This window comes from Hippopotamus amphibius, chromosome 6 (assembly GCF_030028045.1).
Source record: "Hippopotamus amphibius kiboko isolate mHipAmp2 chromosome 6, mHipAmp2.hap2, whole genome shotgun sequence".
In the NCBI taxonomy this organism is placed as follows: Eukaryota; Metazoa; Chordata; class Mammalia; order Artiodactyla; family Hippopotamidae; genus Hippopotamus; species Hippopotamus amphibius.
In genome coordinates this window covers 33,897,615-33,914,812 of record NC_080191.1, presented here as the reverse complement: position 1 = coordinate 33,914,812, position 17,198 = coordinate 33,897,615, and positions in this window count along the sequence as shown.

Sequence of the window (17,198 nt, the reverse complement as noted above, 5' to 3'; positions counted from 1 at the left end):
ACTTGAATAAGAACAAGATAGCGTTCATATATAGTCAGTCATGTCCCTTGTATAAAGTCTTTCTGAATATGAACTGTATATATTGAGTCTAATTTTCCCAACAAAACAATAAGCTGATTTTCTATCCTTTATCAAAGGCCTGAGGTTGACTGAGGCAGCATCATCACCATGACCACTCACACACACTAAGACAGCAATGATACAAACAAAAACAAAAACAAATTTAGGATGTTACAGAAACAAAATAATGTACTACTCTAATTAATGTTCACCATATACTCATATTGTATTAAGCTCATATTGTTTTGTCTGTAAAAAGAAAACGTGAGATTAAAGTAACACTTTCAATTGGAACAACTTTGGGGAGATTTTATAGCAATCATTGGGGAGGGTTTTACCAGGCACATGGGACTAGTTACAGCACTTCTTAACACAAACTCCAGAACAAATTCATGTTACCTTTTAACATTCATATTGCATATTTTCTTACATCAAGCATAGACATTCAAGATAAACTCCTTTTTTTCCACTTTTGGGAATAAATGTTTTTTATTCTTTTATTGCCCTTTCATCAGTACAAGCAGCTTTACCTTGTGCCATTATGAAAGTGAGTACTTCATTTGAAAATAATATTTGCACTCAATTTTATATTATTTGATTACCTATTATTGAATTGCCTTTTACAAACAACTCAAAAGCATGTGAGATTGAATTTAACCATAAGTCCACAGAATCAAAAATCTTTGCTTCTTAGTGAAGCAGTTTTGCACAGCCATTTTAAAGAACTATTAAAGCTCAGTTCGGCTGCGTCATTCTAAAGTACTTAATTGTTATGAATATTCCAACCAGGCCACAGAGCTGGATAGCCTATGAGAGATATTAAAGGTAAGAAGGGGATAGTTTGCAGGGGGGGCGGGGTTCATTTGTTTGTTGGCATTCCTGTTCACATCTTTTTAAAAAAATCACCTTTTGTAATTATGATGGTCTAATTTTGAAGATGATTCCTAACAAAGGAAACTAAGGTAAATGCGTTAAATACTTAAATACCTAAAAAATACTCACAGATAATATCAAGAATCAAGAGGGAAATAGCCCAATTAACTTAAAGCTAGTATTACTAGGAATCCTTGACAAACTAAGTGCCCAACTGCAGAAGCCAAATAAATTAACCATTCAGCTACCACAGATTGTCAGGGGGTGTTTCTAGGAAGAATCACAGAAGTCCATAATTCCTTATAGAGTCACAAAAGTACTGATACCAAAGTACTAGTCCTATGCACTGCAGATATGTACTGTTTTAATTCCTATACACAATTCCAGACAACCATGTGTTAAGTTAAAAAAATCTGTATGTTTGAAGATGGTACAAGAATTTGGAAAACATCTCCCTAATCTTTGTCTTTGAGGGAACAAATCATTCTAAAACACAAAACAAAAAAATAAACCAAGACAGAAGCCAAAGAGAGAAAAATTCAGAAGCAGCAGAAAGAATAATCAAAGTCAAAAAGTTTGAGAGTGAAGAAATGTGACACTGTGACAGAGGTAAAAGCAACTGATGTTAAACACTGTTAGAGAAAAAGTATGACAGGAAATTCCTAACCTCCAGTTATGGCAAGACAGAGGTATGCCTAAAATTCTCCTGTTAAAAATATAGAGAAGTACAAAAAATAGTAATATGAAATTATTATAATTATTTTGCTGAGCTTTCAAGAAATAAAGGGGAATGCCTAGGTTAGAAGGAAAAACAGAAAAGAAGGAACTGAACACAACTGCAATCCACTACATCTGTGATTTCTGTAACACAAGGTGGTGAAATATAAGGTGAGAGGGTTAGCATGGGGGTGGTGGTCAATATTTCTAACCCCAAACTTTTGATTTTAAAGTTTACATGTGAAGAGGAGAAGAGACACTGCACCCTCCTGAGGGAGAACTTGGAACACGTGAATAAAGGCAAAAGGACACACCCTTGCTACAAGGATGAACCAGAGAGATTCTGCCCACCGCCACCTGCAGATATTGAGGTAGGTGTTTCCGTCATGACTTTGGATGACCAAAATCAAGCTAAAAAGTAATAAAAATAAAAGCTCCCCTGAGAATTCTATACCTGTGCTCCATGCTAATGTGAAGTTTGAAATTATAATCTCTTTGTGGTCGGGAAAAACGTAAGTCAAGGAATGAATTTTAAATTGTATTTTGGGCTGATGATAATAACACTGAGGCCCATGGCAGAATGTGAAGCCACTTCAGAGGGATACACCATTAATTCAGGTCACACACAATTCCCATTGATAAAGTCACAGTGAACAGTTAAAAATCACAAAATGCATAAGAAAACAATTCATTATGAGATAAAATAACTGGGGAAAAAAACAACCAAGAGGATTAAAAATTCAAGAATTTGAGATGGCAAAATAATCAGATATTATAAAATGTGTTTTATTTGTTTTTCCAGTTTTATTGATATATCATTGGCATATAGCCCTGATAAATTTATGGCCTACAACATAACGATTCGACTTGCGTATATCATGACATGATTATCACAATAGGCTTAGTGAACATCCATCATCTCATATAGGTACAATGTTAAAGAAAGAGAAAAAAACATTTCCTTATGATAGGAGTATTTAAGACTTACTTTTAACAGCTTTCATTTATAATGTACAGCAATGTTAATTATATTTATTATGTTGCACATTATATCCATTATATCCTTAGTACTTATTTATCTTATAACTGGAAATTTGTACCTTTTGACTGCCTTTGTCTAATTTTCCTTCCCCCCAACCCATCTTTATTAACCACAAGTGTGATCTCTTTTTGTATGAGTTTGTTTGCTTGTTTGCCAGTTTTTGAGGTATACCTGACCTACAACACTATGTTAGTTAGTATACAACATAGTGATTTGATATCTCTGTGCATTTTAAAACGGTCACCACAATAGGTCTAGTTGTCATCTGTCACCATACAAAGATATTACATAATTATTGACGATATTCCCCATACTGTATACTTCATACATATGACTCATTTATTTTGTGACCGAAAATTTTAATCTATTAATCTGCCTCACCTATTTAAAATGTGTTTTAAACAAAGACATAAATAAAAGAATTGTAAAAGAAAGCACATGCACACACACACGCACACACAGGCACACATGCACAGAGCTTAGAAATAGGAACAAAGATGTGAAAAGGACAAAGAAGTCTCTACTAAAGAAAAATATGGCCATTGAAATTTTAAAGTAAATAGCAGAGTAGACATAGTTGGAAAGAGGATTAAAAAACTGAAAAAAAGAGTTCTGAGGAAATTACACAGAACAGGTACAGAAAGATTAAGAGACAGTAAACACAAAGAAGAGTTTAAGAGATATGGTACATAAGATGAAAGGATCAGCTTACTTCTAATACGATTTACAGAAAGAGAAAAGAGATAAATGATAGGAGAGAAAATATGTAATGAGATAATAGCACAGTTTCAAGAAGGAGCGCAAGTCCTAATTTGCATAAATAAAACTGAATTCCCGTCTAGACATATTGTAGTGAAATTACTGAAAATCAAAAAGCAGTGTTAAAACAATGCTGAGATAAAGATTATGTATAAAATAATAAGTTAAATTCATAACCAATTTTTTACAGCAACAGTAGAGTCAAAGACAAGAGAAAAATAGCTTTATAACACTTGTGTAAAAATACCTGTCAACCTTGAATTCTACAACCATATAATAATTATCAATTACTATTGAAGGTAAAATTAAGATATTTTCAATAAAACTATGCTTGTTGTTAATTATGATCACCAAAAACTGCCAAAGAATATACTTCAGGAATACAGAGAGACTAAAAGAGAGAAATCAAATTAAAATGCAAAATGAAAAACTAGAAAATATCCACAAACACAGCAATTAAAAGAATAATAAATACTATGACACAAATATAAGCCAAAATTGGTTTTGTGAAATTCAAAGGAATAAACAGAGAGACTCAGAGCAGATCACTTAAGTTTTCTGAGTAAAAAAACCTCACAATTATTAATCAATCCACAAATATAAGTATTCGTCTCCACTCTCAGTAACCACCTAGAAAATAAAATAAAAACTAAGATGCCACTACCAAATGCAATAACACAATAAACCATCTGCAAATTAATACAGCAAAAATCCTCATGGAGAAAAATTTTAAATCTTTTAAATGGCATAGAAGTGATTCTAAATAAATGGAGGGATATAGCAGTCATATAGAATTACTTGCATCTCCTAGCCTACCAGACTAACCCTCTTCATGCTTTTTTGTGTTTTTTAACTGATGTGTAGTGTTCAATTACAGGAAAATATTTGCTTAATTATGGACCTATAGGTCCAAACCCAGTGCTATAAAGGTATTATCCTTGAGTTTGTCTAAAATTTTAATATTTTGATTTTCATATTTGTTTTTAAATAACGTGGAATTGATATTTTATGTATTGTTAAGATAGACCTGTATTTTTATTTTTTTATTTTTGAAAAATTAGTTTTCCCAGCATTATTGATTGACTAGTTCATCCTCTTACCACTTATTTGTAGTTTCTCCTCAGTCATAAATTAACTTACCATGAAGTGTTTGTTTCTCTTTCTTTTTCCATTGCTTTTAATGTGTATTCCCGTACCAGTAGCTCACTTTCTTAATTATGAAAACCTTACAAAAACTCTTGATATTTGATCACAAACTATCCTGATCTATTATACTTTTTTCAAAATTGCCTTAGTTATTCTTCATTTTTAGCTCTATTTTATAAACTTTAAGAGAAATTTATCAAATCCTCTCCTTCCCTCCAATATCCTTTTGTAATCTGAGTGAAATTACATTCAATTTATAATTAATATGGAAGGAACTCACATCTTTAGAAGATTGAGTCTTCCAATTTGTGAACACAATACGGCTCTCCAATTGCTGAGAACTTCTTTAATATCCTCAATAACATCTAACATTTTTTTCTAGAAAGTACTTAGAGGTTTTGTTGCTGAGTACTATATTTATCCATAATATTTTCTAATTAGTCATTACTAGTATTTAGGAATTGTGATGATTTTGTTAAATATCGGTCTTCTGTATATGTACAGCAATCTCACTGAACTCTCTTATTAGTTCTCAACATTTGTCTGTAAGTTCTCTATATCGTCATCACTAAATAACAAGTTTTTCTCTTATTTTCCAATAAACTTTCCTAATTTTTGCTTTGTTTTTCTTTTCTTACTATTTGGGCTAGGGACCTACATTGAAATATTTAATAGAACAATGATAGCAGGCATCCTACTCTTGTTTTTGCCTAGAACTCTTGGGAATGCTTCAACATTCTCAATATGATGATTTTTGACAGATCTATAGAATCATTATGTTGTGCACCAGGAACCAACATAGTGTGGCAGGTCAATTATACGTTAAACAAACAAAATCATAGAAAAAGAGATTAGATTTGTGATTACCAGAAGCAGGGGGTGAAGGGGGAGTTGGATGAAGGTGATCAAAAAGGTACAAAGTTCTAGTTATAAGAAAAACGAGTACTAAGAATGTGATCAAAACATGATAAATATGAGGGTGAGTCAAAAATTATCCGCACTCCAGTTATATTAAGGCCACACTGTCTTATCAGCACTTTCCGTTCAAGGCTACTGTCTCATCAGTCACTGCTGTGCAGGTGTGAATGTGTTACATCAGTTCATTTGTAACTGCGGTGCGAGCAAAGTTGGATGCCCCACTTGTGATTTGCACGAAAGAAGAGCATCATGCAGTGATTCATTTCTTGTGGTCTGAGGATGTACCTGATGCCATTATTTATCAAAGACTTTTTGCACAGTATGGAGAAAGTGTTTTGTCACAAAGAAGTGTGTATGAATGGATAGAGATGCTTATTGAAGAGCTGAAGCCTAAACTTCAGATTAGATGCAGAGGACTGTTATCCAAGGGCATTGTGATTTTGCATGACAATGCACGTCCACACTTTTCTGCTCACACTGTCAACATTCTGCAAAAACTTCGTTTTGAGGTATTAAAGCATCCTCCCCATAGTTCTGATCTTGCTTCATCAGACTTTCACCTGTTTGGGCCCCTGAAAGCAGCCCTACGAGGACAAAGATTCACTTGTGATGATGAAGTGAAGACAGCAGTGCATTCCTAGCTCGCAGCTCAGCCTACAACACTTTTTAATGAGAGAATATGAAAGCTTGTTGACAGATGGACAAAGTGTACTGAAAAGCAAGGAGATTATGTCAAAAAATGTAATTTGTCTTTTCTAAAAGTTAATTAAAATAAATTCTACAGCTAGACTGTGGATAAGTTTTGACTCACCTTCGTATAATTAACACTGTTGTACATTATATATGAAAGTTATTAAAAGAGTAAACCCTGAGTTCTCTTCACAGCGAAAAAGAATTTTTTTTTCTTTTATATCTATATGAGATGATGGATGTTCACTAAACTTACTGTTTAATCATTTATTATGGTAATGATTTCACAATTTACATAAGTCAAATCATTGTACTGTACTTAAACTTATAGAGTGCTATATCTCAATTATATCTCAAAACTGGAAGAAAACAATAAAATAAAATAGCAACAGGGAGCAAACAGGATAGAGGGAATTTTTTGGAGCAACAAATGCGCTTTGAAACTGAATTGTGGAAATAGTTGAACAACTATAAATTTACTAAAAATTATCAAACTGTACACTTATAATTGGTGAATGTTATGGTACATAAATTGCAACTCTATAAAAAATGTTAAAACATAGGGAAAAAAAGAGATGAGCTATCAAGTCATGAAAAAACATGAAGGACCCATAAATTCATATTACTAAGTAAAAGAAGCCAATCTGCAAAGGCTATATACTGCATGATTCCAACTACATGACATTCTGAAAAAGGCAAACCTATGGAGACAATAAAAAGATCAGTGGTTGCCAGGGGTCAAGGGGAGGTGGGGTGGAAGAGATGAACAATAGAGGACAGAGCATTTTTAGAACCGTGAAAATACTCTAATATGGTCTTATAGGTATACGTCATCATACATTTGTCCAATCCCATAAAATGTACAACACCAAAAGTGAACCCTAAGACAAGCTATGGAATTTGGGTGATAATGATGTGTCAATGTAGGTTCATCCTTGGTAAAATGTGTACCATTCTGGTGGGTGATGTTGACAAAGGGGAAGGCTATGTATGTGTGGTACCAAGAGATATAAGGGAAATCTCTGTACCTCCCTCTCAATTTTGTTGTAAACCTAAAACTGCTCTAAGAAAATTTTTAATTTAAAAAAATCAGTTATTCACCAAATTAAAGGGTAAAACAGAAAAACCTTATGACAATCTAAGTGGATGTGGGAAAAGCGTTTATTAAATTCTATACTCATTAATGAAAGAATCATATGATGATCTCAATAGATTCAGTAAAAAGCATTTGATAAAAGTTCTGTACCTATTTGTGATTTTTTTTTAACTTTAGTAATTAGGAATAGAAGTGTACTTTACTAATCCAATGAAAGGATATAGGAAAAATACAGTAAATATTAAAATTTGAAGGCAACTGAACAGGGGTAAGGAAACAATATCAATCATCAGTGCTACTATTCAGCATTTTACTGGAAGCCCTAACTGGTTCAATAAGGCAGGAAAAAAGATATAGAAATGGAAGTCATTACTCAGAGAGGATTTGATTATGTCTGTAGAAAATCCAGAAGAATCTACAAACTATGAAAAGTAAGTGAACTTAGCAAGGTCACTAGAAACAAGGCCAAAATATGACAATTGACTATATACTAGAAATAACTGGAAAACATAATTTAATGGAAAAATAATACCATTTACAAAAATATCAAAACATCCACTACTTAGGAACACATATATAAAAAACATTGCAAGGCCTTCTACTTGAGAACTAAAAAATATTGGTTAGAGAAAATAAAGACCAAAATAACTGGAGGGAAATACTATATACATTGATTGGAAGATTTAGTATTAATAAAACGCCAATTCTCCTAAATGAAGTAATCCCTATCAAAATCCCAGCAGGTTATTTTGTGCAAATTGACACTTTATTCTAAAATGAAATGGAAATATAAGGACTTAATATAGCCACGGCAATACTGAAGAAGAAAAACTAAACTGGAAAAATTATATTACTAAATATCAAAAGTTATTGTAAAGCTAAAAATAATAAGACAATGAGGAATTAGCATAATAAAAGATCAGTAAATCAATGGAACAAATTAGAGAGCCCAGAAACAGACCCACTCAAAAATACTAACTTTGTTTTGTTAAAACACTATTAGAATTCAATGTAAAAGATTATTTTTTCAATAAGTGGTTCTGGGTCCATAGGAAAAGAAATTAACCTTAATCCCTATGTAACAACATATATAAAAATTTAATCAAGAACCATCAAAATCTGCATGTAAGAGGTAAAACAATAAGGCTTCTATGAGAAAACGCAGAAGACTATTTTTATGACATTAAGGTGTGCAACCACTTCTTAATCAGGATATAAGCTGTACTCATCATGAAAGAAAAGATTGAGATAGTAACTTATATCAATAATATCTTCTATTTATTAAAAGTCACCAATGACATAGTAAAACCACAAGCCATATACTAGGAGAAAATATTTGCAATATATATCTGACAAAATAATCATATACATATACATATAGAATGAATGTAAATATATAAGTAAAAGACAGAAAATACAATAGAAAAGTGGCAAGGAGACTTCAATAGAAACTTCACAAAGTGTTATATCCAAATAACCAACAAGGATATGAAAATATGTTCAATATTATTAGTCACCTAGGAAATGCAGGTTAATACCAAAATTTAATACCAATACATATTCATCATAGTGCTAAATTAAAATGACTATACCAATTATAGTGACAATGTGGAGTAATTTGAACTCCTAAATGCTTCTGATGGAAATTTAAAATTGGTTCATCCACTTGGAAAACTGTTTGGCAGCTTTACAGCAAAATGTGCCTAACATAAGACCCAGTAATTCCATTTCTACATATTTACCAAATAAAAATAGTGCTTACTTACATCAACTACACAATTAAAAACATTCAAAAATCCAGAATTCCATATTTGAGTTCAAATAATCTGAAATCAGAGACTTCAATGAAATATATCCTAGCAAATATAAGAAAAATATAGGGAGCAGTAGCGAGAAAACAAATATAATATTGAAGTAATGAAATAAACAAATTAGTCATAATCACAAGAGAGAAGTCCATTAGACGTACTTGTAATACGTGTATGCAACAGTTGTGTAAACTGAGGCTGGCTCTATTTGACCCAATGATGTTTTTTACCAACCTATTTGTGGTGGTTGAAATTTTTGGTATTCTCTTGTTCCCGGGGGTACAGAAATTTAGAGTATAAATGTTTCACCTCTGGTAAAATATAACACATTGAATGTTAATGTACTTTGTTGGAAGACATTCATCTGGCTTTAGAAGATATATTTATTTTCTTGAGGAGATCGTATTTTGCCCTCAGAAATGTTGGACTGAGAAAATCAAGCTTGATCAAATAGCCCAAGAAAACTATGGCATCCAGTAAAATTAAACCGATGCAAGTCAACATACAGTCTCTGAAATAAAAGTTTTCTACTACAGAAAAAGGCACTTAATGCTAGGAAGTTTGCCCCCAGCATTTGGGGATGTTTTTAATGAGTACTTACATAGTGTTCATTCATTTTGTGGTATTTGAGGTCACCTATCAATAACAACTTAAATATATTTTGATTCTAAAGAAATCAGCATTTCTTAGATTCCCAACTAAACCTTAGTGCATTATTTATTTAGCTGAGCTGTCACTCAAATTAACGATTCCTATGTCTACTGGAAGTCATGAGGTAAGTGAAATGGGGGTATCAAACAATTTGTCCATGGCCACCCACAGAGTTAGTTGTCCTGGCCAGTATAAGTTAAGAAAGCTTCACAGTTCCCTGTTCCCTGTTCATAGACCACAAGACCATGCTTCATAACCCAGAATGATGAAATTAAGTATCATAAACTAAAATAATATTTTTATTTCCTCTAACCTTTTCCTTGTCACCCTGGAATTCCTTTTCTCTGATCTGTGTAGATAAAAACCTTTTTTTAAATAATAAAGTTAAATAATAAACTCGGTCTTCTTTGTCCTATCTTTCTATCTTATAAAAATGATGGGAAGGATGGGGAGAGGGGTTAGATAGGAGGATAGGAAGAGAACTATAACCACAACTAACCCCTACATGTCTGCTTGGGATGGGCCTCTAGTTCACACCCATGTCCTCAGTGCATAGTGGGAGGTTAGTCTGGTCAGAAGAGCACTTATTTTTAAGACATTGAAAGCCATATATTAAGTGGTTGTGTAAGCAGTTAGGAAAAGCTTTGGGAAAGTTTTCTCAGGATGTTAAGAAAAAAAGAGTAAAAATAAAATAAATGATGAAATCTGGAAGTTACTTCTTAAAATTATAGTGTTCTCATGTAACAAGTGGAAGATTATATATTATAGGAAAAACCTGAGAGGAATTAAAGATCCAAATATAAACCATTGCTTGCTAAAAAGAAAACCAATCCAGAAAATGGGATTTGAAAATGTAAGGGAAAGAGGTCTGTGTTCCCTTTCTCCCACACCACTTGTCTTTCTTAATTTGCTGAAGAATATTTGGGAAATAAAAGGACACATTTTAGAGACTGATAGATGACAATCTAGAGGGGAAAAGAAAGCCCAGATGTGTTCCCTAATGTTTCTGGGGCAGGGCAACCAGATGAATGATAAAGACTACTAGCAGGAGAGAGAATTTGAGGGGAAAGAAGATGAAGATGATGAGGTTGCTCTTCATGAGGTGGAATCAAGATATTCATGGACCACTCAGGTATGAATATGTATGTAGCAAGTTGGTACATGTGAGGGTCTGGAGCCTAGGACAGAGACTGATGTTCCAGATGAAAAATTGTAAAGTTATTTGTTTAGAGGTACTATCTGATGACATAGGGCAGTATGGGGTTGCCTGGATAGGAGGTCAAGTAGGAATAGAAATGGATTAAAGACACAGAGCCCTAGGACAACCACCTTTAAAGAGAAAGTAGAGGAAGAACAGCCTAGAGTGAAGACTGGCAAGGAGAACAAGGGCAAAGAGGTAAAACCAAGGAGGTGTGACACATAAACCCAGGGGCAGATGTTCCAAGGAGGAAAAAGAATAAACTGCCTGCAGCAGGGCCAGGACTCAGATGTATCCAGGATTGTCTGAGGAGCTGGTAGGAAGGCACATGAGAAGGTTTATCCAAGAGATGTTTGGCGAAAGAAGAGAGGCCTTTCTTCACGTATGCACCCTATCAAGAGAGATGCAGCTGCAGAAGCCAAAGAAGTTTTCATTAGGAACTCTGAAACATGAAAGACCAGCTGTGTTGCTTTTCACGTCCCGATAACAAAGTGAGAAAAAGCCAAGAAGATGCTCCTACTTCACAAATCACAGCACGGCTGTGGGACATTATTTTTAGCAGTCCTAGTGCTTTGGGACATTTGGTGATATCATCTTCACACAGACATAAAGGCTCCAAGGAGGACACCAGTAGCAGCAGTAGATAGGGAAGTCAAGTCTCTTAAAAATGCAAATGACAGAAACCCAACTGCAGCAAGCTTAACCGACATGGCCTTTGTGGCTCACAAACCTAGAATGGACAGGAAAAGACGCAAAGACTCAAATACTGCTTTCAGAGCACATTTCTTTTTCTCCAACTCTAGTTTCAGCTGTCTCTCTATGTTGGCTTCATTTTCTTTATCTTCAAATGGTTTCTTCCGTATACTACCCTTATGTGCATGGATTTGTGTGTTTGTGTTCTATTTGGAAGGGGTGGAGACAAATGGCTTCTGGCAGACCTAGGCTCTTCTTCCAGTTTAATGGCCTAGACAAAATATGGATATTTCTCTTCCTACTTTATTATTTAGTAATTCCAGGGAAATCACTGATTCACTCAGATTGGCCACTTCTTCTACTAAACACTTGTCCGACGGTTTGACTGAGTAAACTCCCCTCCCCAAGTCAAGGGAGCTCGGGAGAAGTTGTCCCCTCAAAGGAACAGCTGGATATAGAAAAATGAAATATAGGTTATTCCTATAAACATGACCAATTGGCATCCACAGTCTGATGAAGCCAGAGGAAGCTTGGATTACAAGGGTTAAGTTCTGGCTGAGTCAAGTAAGGCAAGAATTGAAAAGGGCCTGCAGAATTAAGCAATTAATGTCATTGTTCATCTGTAGACTAAGCAGCTTCAAGCAATGGTGAAAGCAAAAGCCAGATGGCAGTGATCTGAGGAGTAAACAGGAGGTGAAGAAGTATAAACATCACCAGAAAGGACTCTTTCTAGAATCTAGAAACTTAGCTATGAAAGAAAGCAGAAGGGACATGCAGGATCCAAAGATGATTTACTGGAATTAATTTTGAAACATCTTTTAAATGTTATCATTTAAAAGTTTCCTAAAACTACAATTGACCCTTGAAAACATGGGTTTGAACTATACGGGTCCACTTATATGCTGATTTTTTCCAATAAATACGTTGAAAAAAAATTTTGGAGACTTGCGACAATTTGAAAAAACTCACAGATGAACTGCATAGCCTAGACATATTGAAAAAACTAAGAAAAAATTAGGTATGTCATGAGTGCATAAAAATATATGTAGAAACTAGTCTATTTTATCATTTATTGCCATAAAATATGCACAATTCTATTATAAAAAGTTAAGATTTATCAAAACTTACACAAACACTTACAGACCATACATGCTGCCATTTGCAGTTAAGAGGAATATAAAAAAAAGTAAAGATGTGATATTGAATCAAAATTGCATAAAGTTAACAGTAGTACACATGATATTATCATAATAATTTTGCAGACACCTCCTGTTGCTATTGCAGTGAGATAAGTGTTGCGAGTGTTCACTTAAAATGCTGTGTGGCGATAATCACTCAGCATGAGCAGTTCATCTCTCCAGTAAATTGTATATCACAGTAAAAGGTGATCTCTTGCAGTTCTTGCATAATTTTCATTGTGTTGTTTAGTGAAATACGGTAAGCCTTAAATAACACCATGGGACCCAAATGAAGTGCCACTAGTGAAGCTGGAAGTGCTCTCAAGAAGCATTCAAGACATAAGTTGAATTGCTTGGTATGTACCGTAGATTGGCATCTGCAGCTTCAGTTGCCCGCCATTTCAAGATAAATGAGTCCAGCATAAGGACCACTGTAAAAAAAGAAAAGGAAATTTGTGAAGCCATCACCATAGCTATGTTAGCCAGTGCAAAAGCCTTGCGTTTTTTGCAAAATATTTTTTTTCACCTTGTATTGAAAATGCAGCTTTATGTGGGTGCAGGATCGCTGTAAGAAAGGCATACCTATAACCTGTAATATGATTTGACAAAAAGCAAAGATGTTATGTGAAAAATTAAAGAAAAGGAAGGCGAAGGATCTAAAACTGGAGAACTTAATGCCAACAAAAGATGGTTTGATAATTTTAGCAAGAAGTTTGGCTTAAAAAAATGTCAAGGTAACAGTAAAAGTAGTTGCTACTGACCAAGAGTCAGCAGATACGTTCCTAGATGCCATTAAGAAAACCATTGAGGAGAAAGGATATCTGCCTGAACAGGTTTTTAATGCAGACAAAAATGCCCTATTCTTGGGAAAAATGCTACACAGGACATTTATTAGTAAGAATAAGAAGTGAGCACCAGGATTTAAGGCAGGAAGTGTGACTCTAGGCTGACTCTACAGTTTTGTGCAACTGCAGTCAGGTTTATGATCAGGACTGCCCTTATCTATAAAGCTGCTAACACTGAGCCTTGAAGGGAAAGGATAACTACCATCTGCCAGTCTTTTGGTTGTACAAGAAAGCCTGGACAATGAAAACTGTTTTTTTTTTTTTAGATTGGTCCCATCAGTGCCTTGTCCCTGAAGCCAGGAAGTACTTTGCCAGTAGGAAACTGCTTTTTAAAGTACTTTTGATATTGGACAATGCCCCTGGCCACTCAGAATCCCATGAGTTCACCTGAATTCAACACGGAAGGCATAAAAGTTGTCTGCCTCCCCCCAAACACAATGTCTCTAATTCAGCCTCTAATCTGGGGGTCATAGGACCTTTAAGGCTGGGTGCAGTACTCTCTGGAAAGGGTTGTCAGTGCTATGGAAGAGAACCCTAATAGAGAGACCATCATGTCAGCCTGGAAGGATTACACTGTTGAAGCTTGACATCGTTGTTAGAGAAAAAGCTGTGAAAGCTATCAAGCTCAAAACAATAAATTCCTGCTGGAGAAAACTGTGTCCAGATGTTATACATGACTTCACAGGATTTATGACAGAGCCAATCAAGGAAATCATGAAAGAGATTGTGGATATGGCAAAAAAGGTGGGGATGAAGGGTGTGGGGTGAAGGGTTTCAAGATATGGATCTTAGAAAAATTTAAGAGCTAATAGACACCACACCAGAGGATGTAACAGAAGATGGCTTGAGGGAATTCCCCAATGGCCCAGTGGTTAGGACTTTGTGCTTTCACTACCATGGCCTGGGTTCAATCCCTGGTCAGGGAATTAAGATCTTGCAAGCAGCATGGCGTGGCCAAAAAACAAAAAAAAAGAAAGAAAGAAAAAAGATGACAGGTTGATAGAGATGAGTGCTTCCCAACAAGTGCTGGATGATGGGTGAGGAAGATGATGAAGAAGCAGTGCAAGAAAACAAACTGACATTAGACAATCTGGTAAAAAGGTTCTAATTTTTCAGAACCTTCTTTTATGACATGAGCCTTTCTATGATATGGGTGCTGAAACTAAAGCAAACAATGGAAGAAGAATTGGAATCTCATAAAAACATTTTTAGAGAAATGAAAAAGCAAAAGAAAAAATCAGCTGTATCTCCATAAAGTCACACAGCGTGTGCCTGCTCCTCCTGCCTCCCCTTCCTCCTTTTCTTACACCTCTGCCATCCTTGGGACAACAAGACCAATCACTCCTCTTCCTCCTCCTCCTCAACTTACTTAACCTGAAGACAATGAGGATGAACTTTATGATGATTCACTTCGACTTAATGAATAGTAGGTAATCATCATGCCATACAGTTAATAAACTTATCTATTGTGTATGTGTGTGAACCTCTTTATGTGAATGTCTAATAACTGTACAGCAAGAACTGTGTGAGATGTTTTTGTACCATATTCATCCTCCTCCTCCTCCTCCTCATCCCTTAAGTTATTCAGGTATAGAACATTGTGTGCAAGATGTATTGAAGTGGACAACCTATCCTTACATAGGCATAAGGTGAGTTTAATATAAATTTAATAATGTGTTGGTTTTCTCACTCTTTCATAACTTTGCCTTCAAAAAACTACATTACCAAACAATATGCCTCTCTCTCTCATAATTGGAGAAACTGGGTATCAGCCTATCATCATAGGTAAGTTGGGTAAAAAAAAGTAACAATGTTTCCAATACTGTATTACGAACATGACTGTAATAATGTATGCCAAAAAAATAACGTATGCCATTTTATAATGATTCATTTATTATTACATAGGCTAGATTACCATAGAGCAATCGTACTGCTGCTCCATTATCAGTGCATGAATCATGATACCTTTTCCATCTTACCTTTTCATTTTTGATGTCTAGTGTCAGTAATACATGTATCATCTACAGTGTTTTGTATCATATAAAAATGTTGATGTAGGTACTGACAGACAATTCATCTTGTAAACAGATAATGTAAACTTACAGTATTGATTAAATACAGTGCAGCATTGTAAATGCATTTTCTCTTCCTTATGCTTTTCTTAATATTTCCTTTTCTCTAGCTTACTTAAATGTGAGAATACAGAATGTAATACATATGATATACAAAATATGTGTTAATTGACTGTTTATGTTATCCGTAAGGCTTCTGGTCAATAGTAAGCTAATAGTAGTTAAGTTTTGGGAGAATCAAAGTTATACAAGGACTTTTAAATGTGGGGGTTGGCGGGGGCAGGGTTGGTGCTCCTTATCTTCACATTGTTCAAGGGTCAACTGTGCTACTATCACAATTATTTTCTTCACACGTAAAGTTCAAACCTTTACACTTCAGGCTGTAGATTCCATTAGACTTTGCTCAGGAACTAAAAGCTGAGCATTTGCCCATTAGTGGGCAAAATGTGACCCAGACTACTGAAGGTAGGTTTGAATTTTCTTTAAGTCCCAGTTATCCTCATGTTTTGAATCTGGTAATATTATTTTTTTTAGCTTTTATTTCTCTAATAAACTTCTTCTGTTTTTAATTCAGTATATTTCCTTCTCTTATTTCCTGTATACAGAGAATTGAGTTAGAAGAGTCACCCATTTAAATTGGTAAGGCTCAGTTTACACTCTTTTACCCATCTGGCTTTAGATACTTCCAGAATTCTGGCTCTACTGATCACACAGATAGATATATAAGAACAGCTACAATCAATTTCTCAAAGCATCTGTCTTTAAGAATGAGAAAAGATTATCTAACTTATGAAATGTCTCCAGAAGAGGTTCAAATGCACTGACATTTTCTCAAACTGAGATACTGCCAGTGTTGCAGTAAGTTAGAAAACACAGATGGGACATCTTACACACAATCTTAAATCAGAATTGCAAGGTCTTTGGAAATTAGAGAGTTCTAATGAAAGCCATTTTTCAATCCTCAAAGTAACATACAATGTGATTTCTCTAGTAAAAAGACATTCAAACTGTATTCTCAATGCAGAATTAATTTCATGAAGTCAAACACACAGTGATAGAAATACTGCCTCCAGATGAGCCATGCTAAACATTTTGGACAAAAGCACTGATTTTCTCATAATTTTGAGTGAAAATGGAATTTTAAAAAATTGATCATCACTAATATTAATAGAAAAACTTTTAGAATCTTTCAGTAGAAACCTAAAGGACATGTTTATCTTTATATTGCATAGCAGTTTGAATTCTTTCAAATTAATATTTTAAGAAAAAGTAACACTTGGGAAATCATCACAAAGCTGCAGCTGACCACAATGCACAAGACAAACAAGCAAATATCAAACTATCCTCCAGTTAAGAGCCAACTGTCCCTGTGGGGTGACATGAACATGATTTTACCAGATAGAAACAGTATAGGTTCTGATGAGAAAAAGTTAATCACATGTTTTGCTGTTT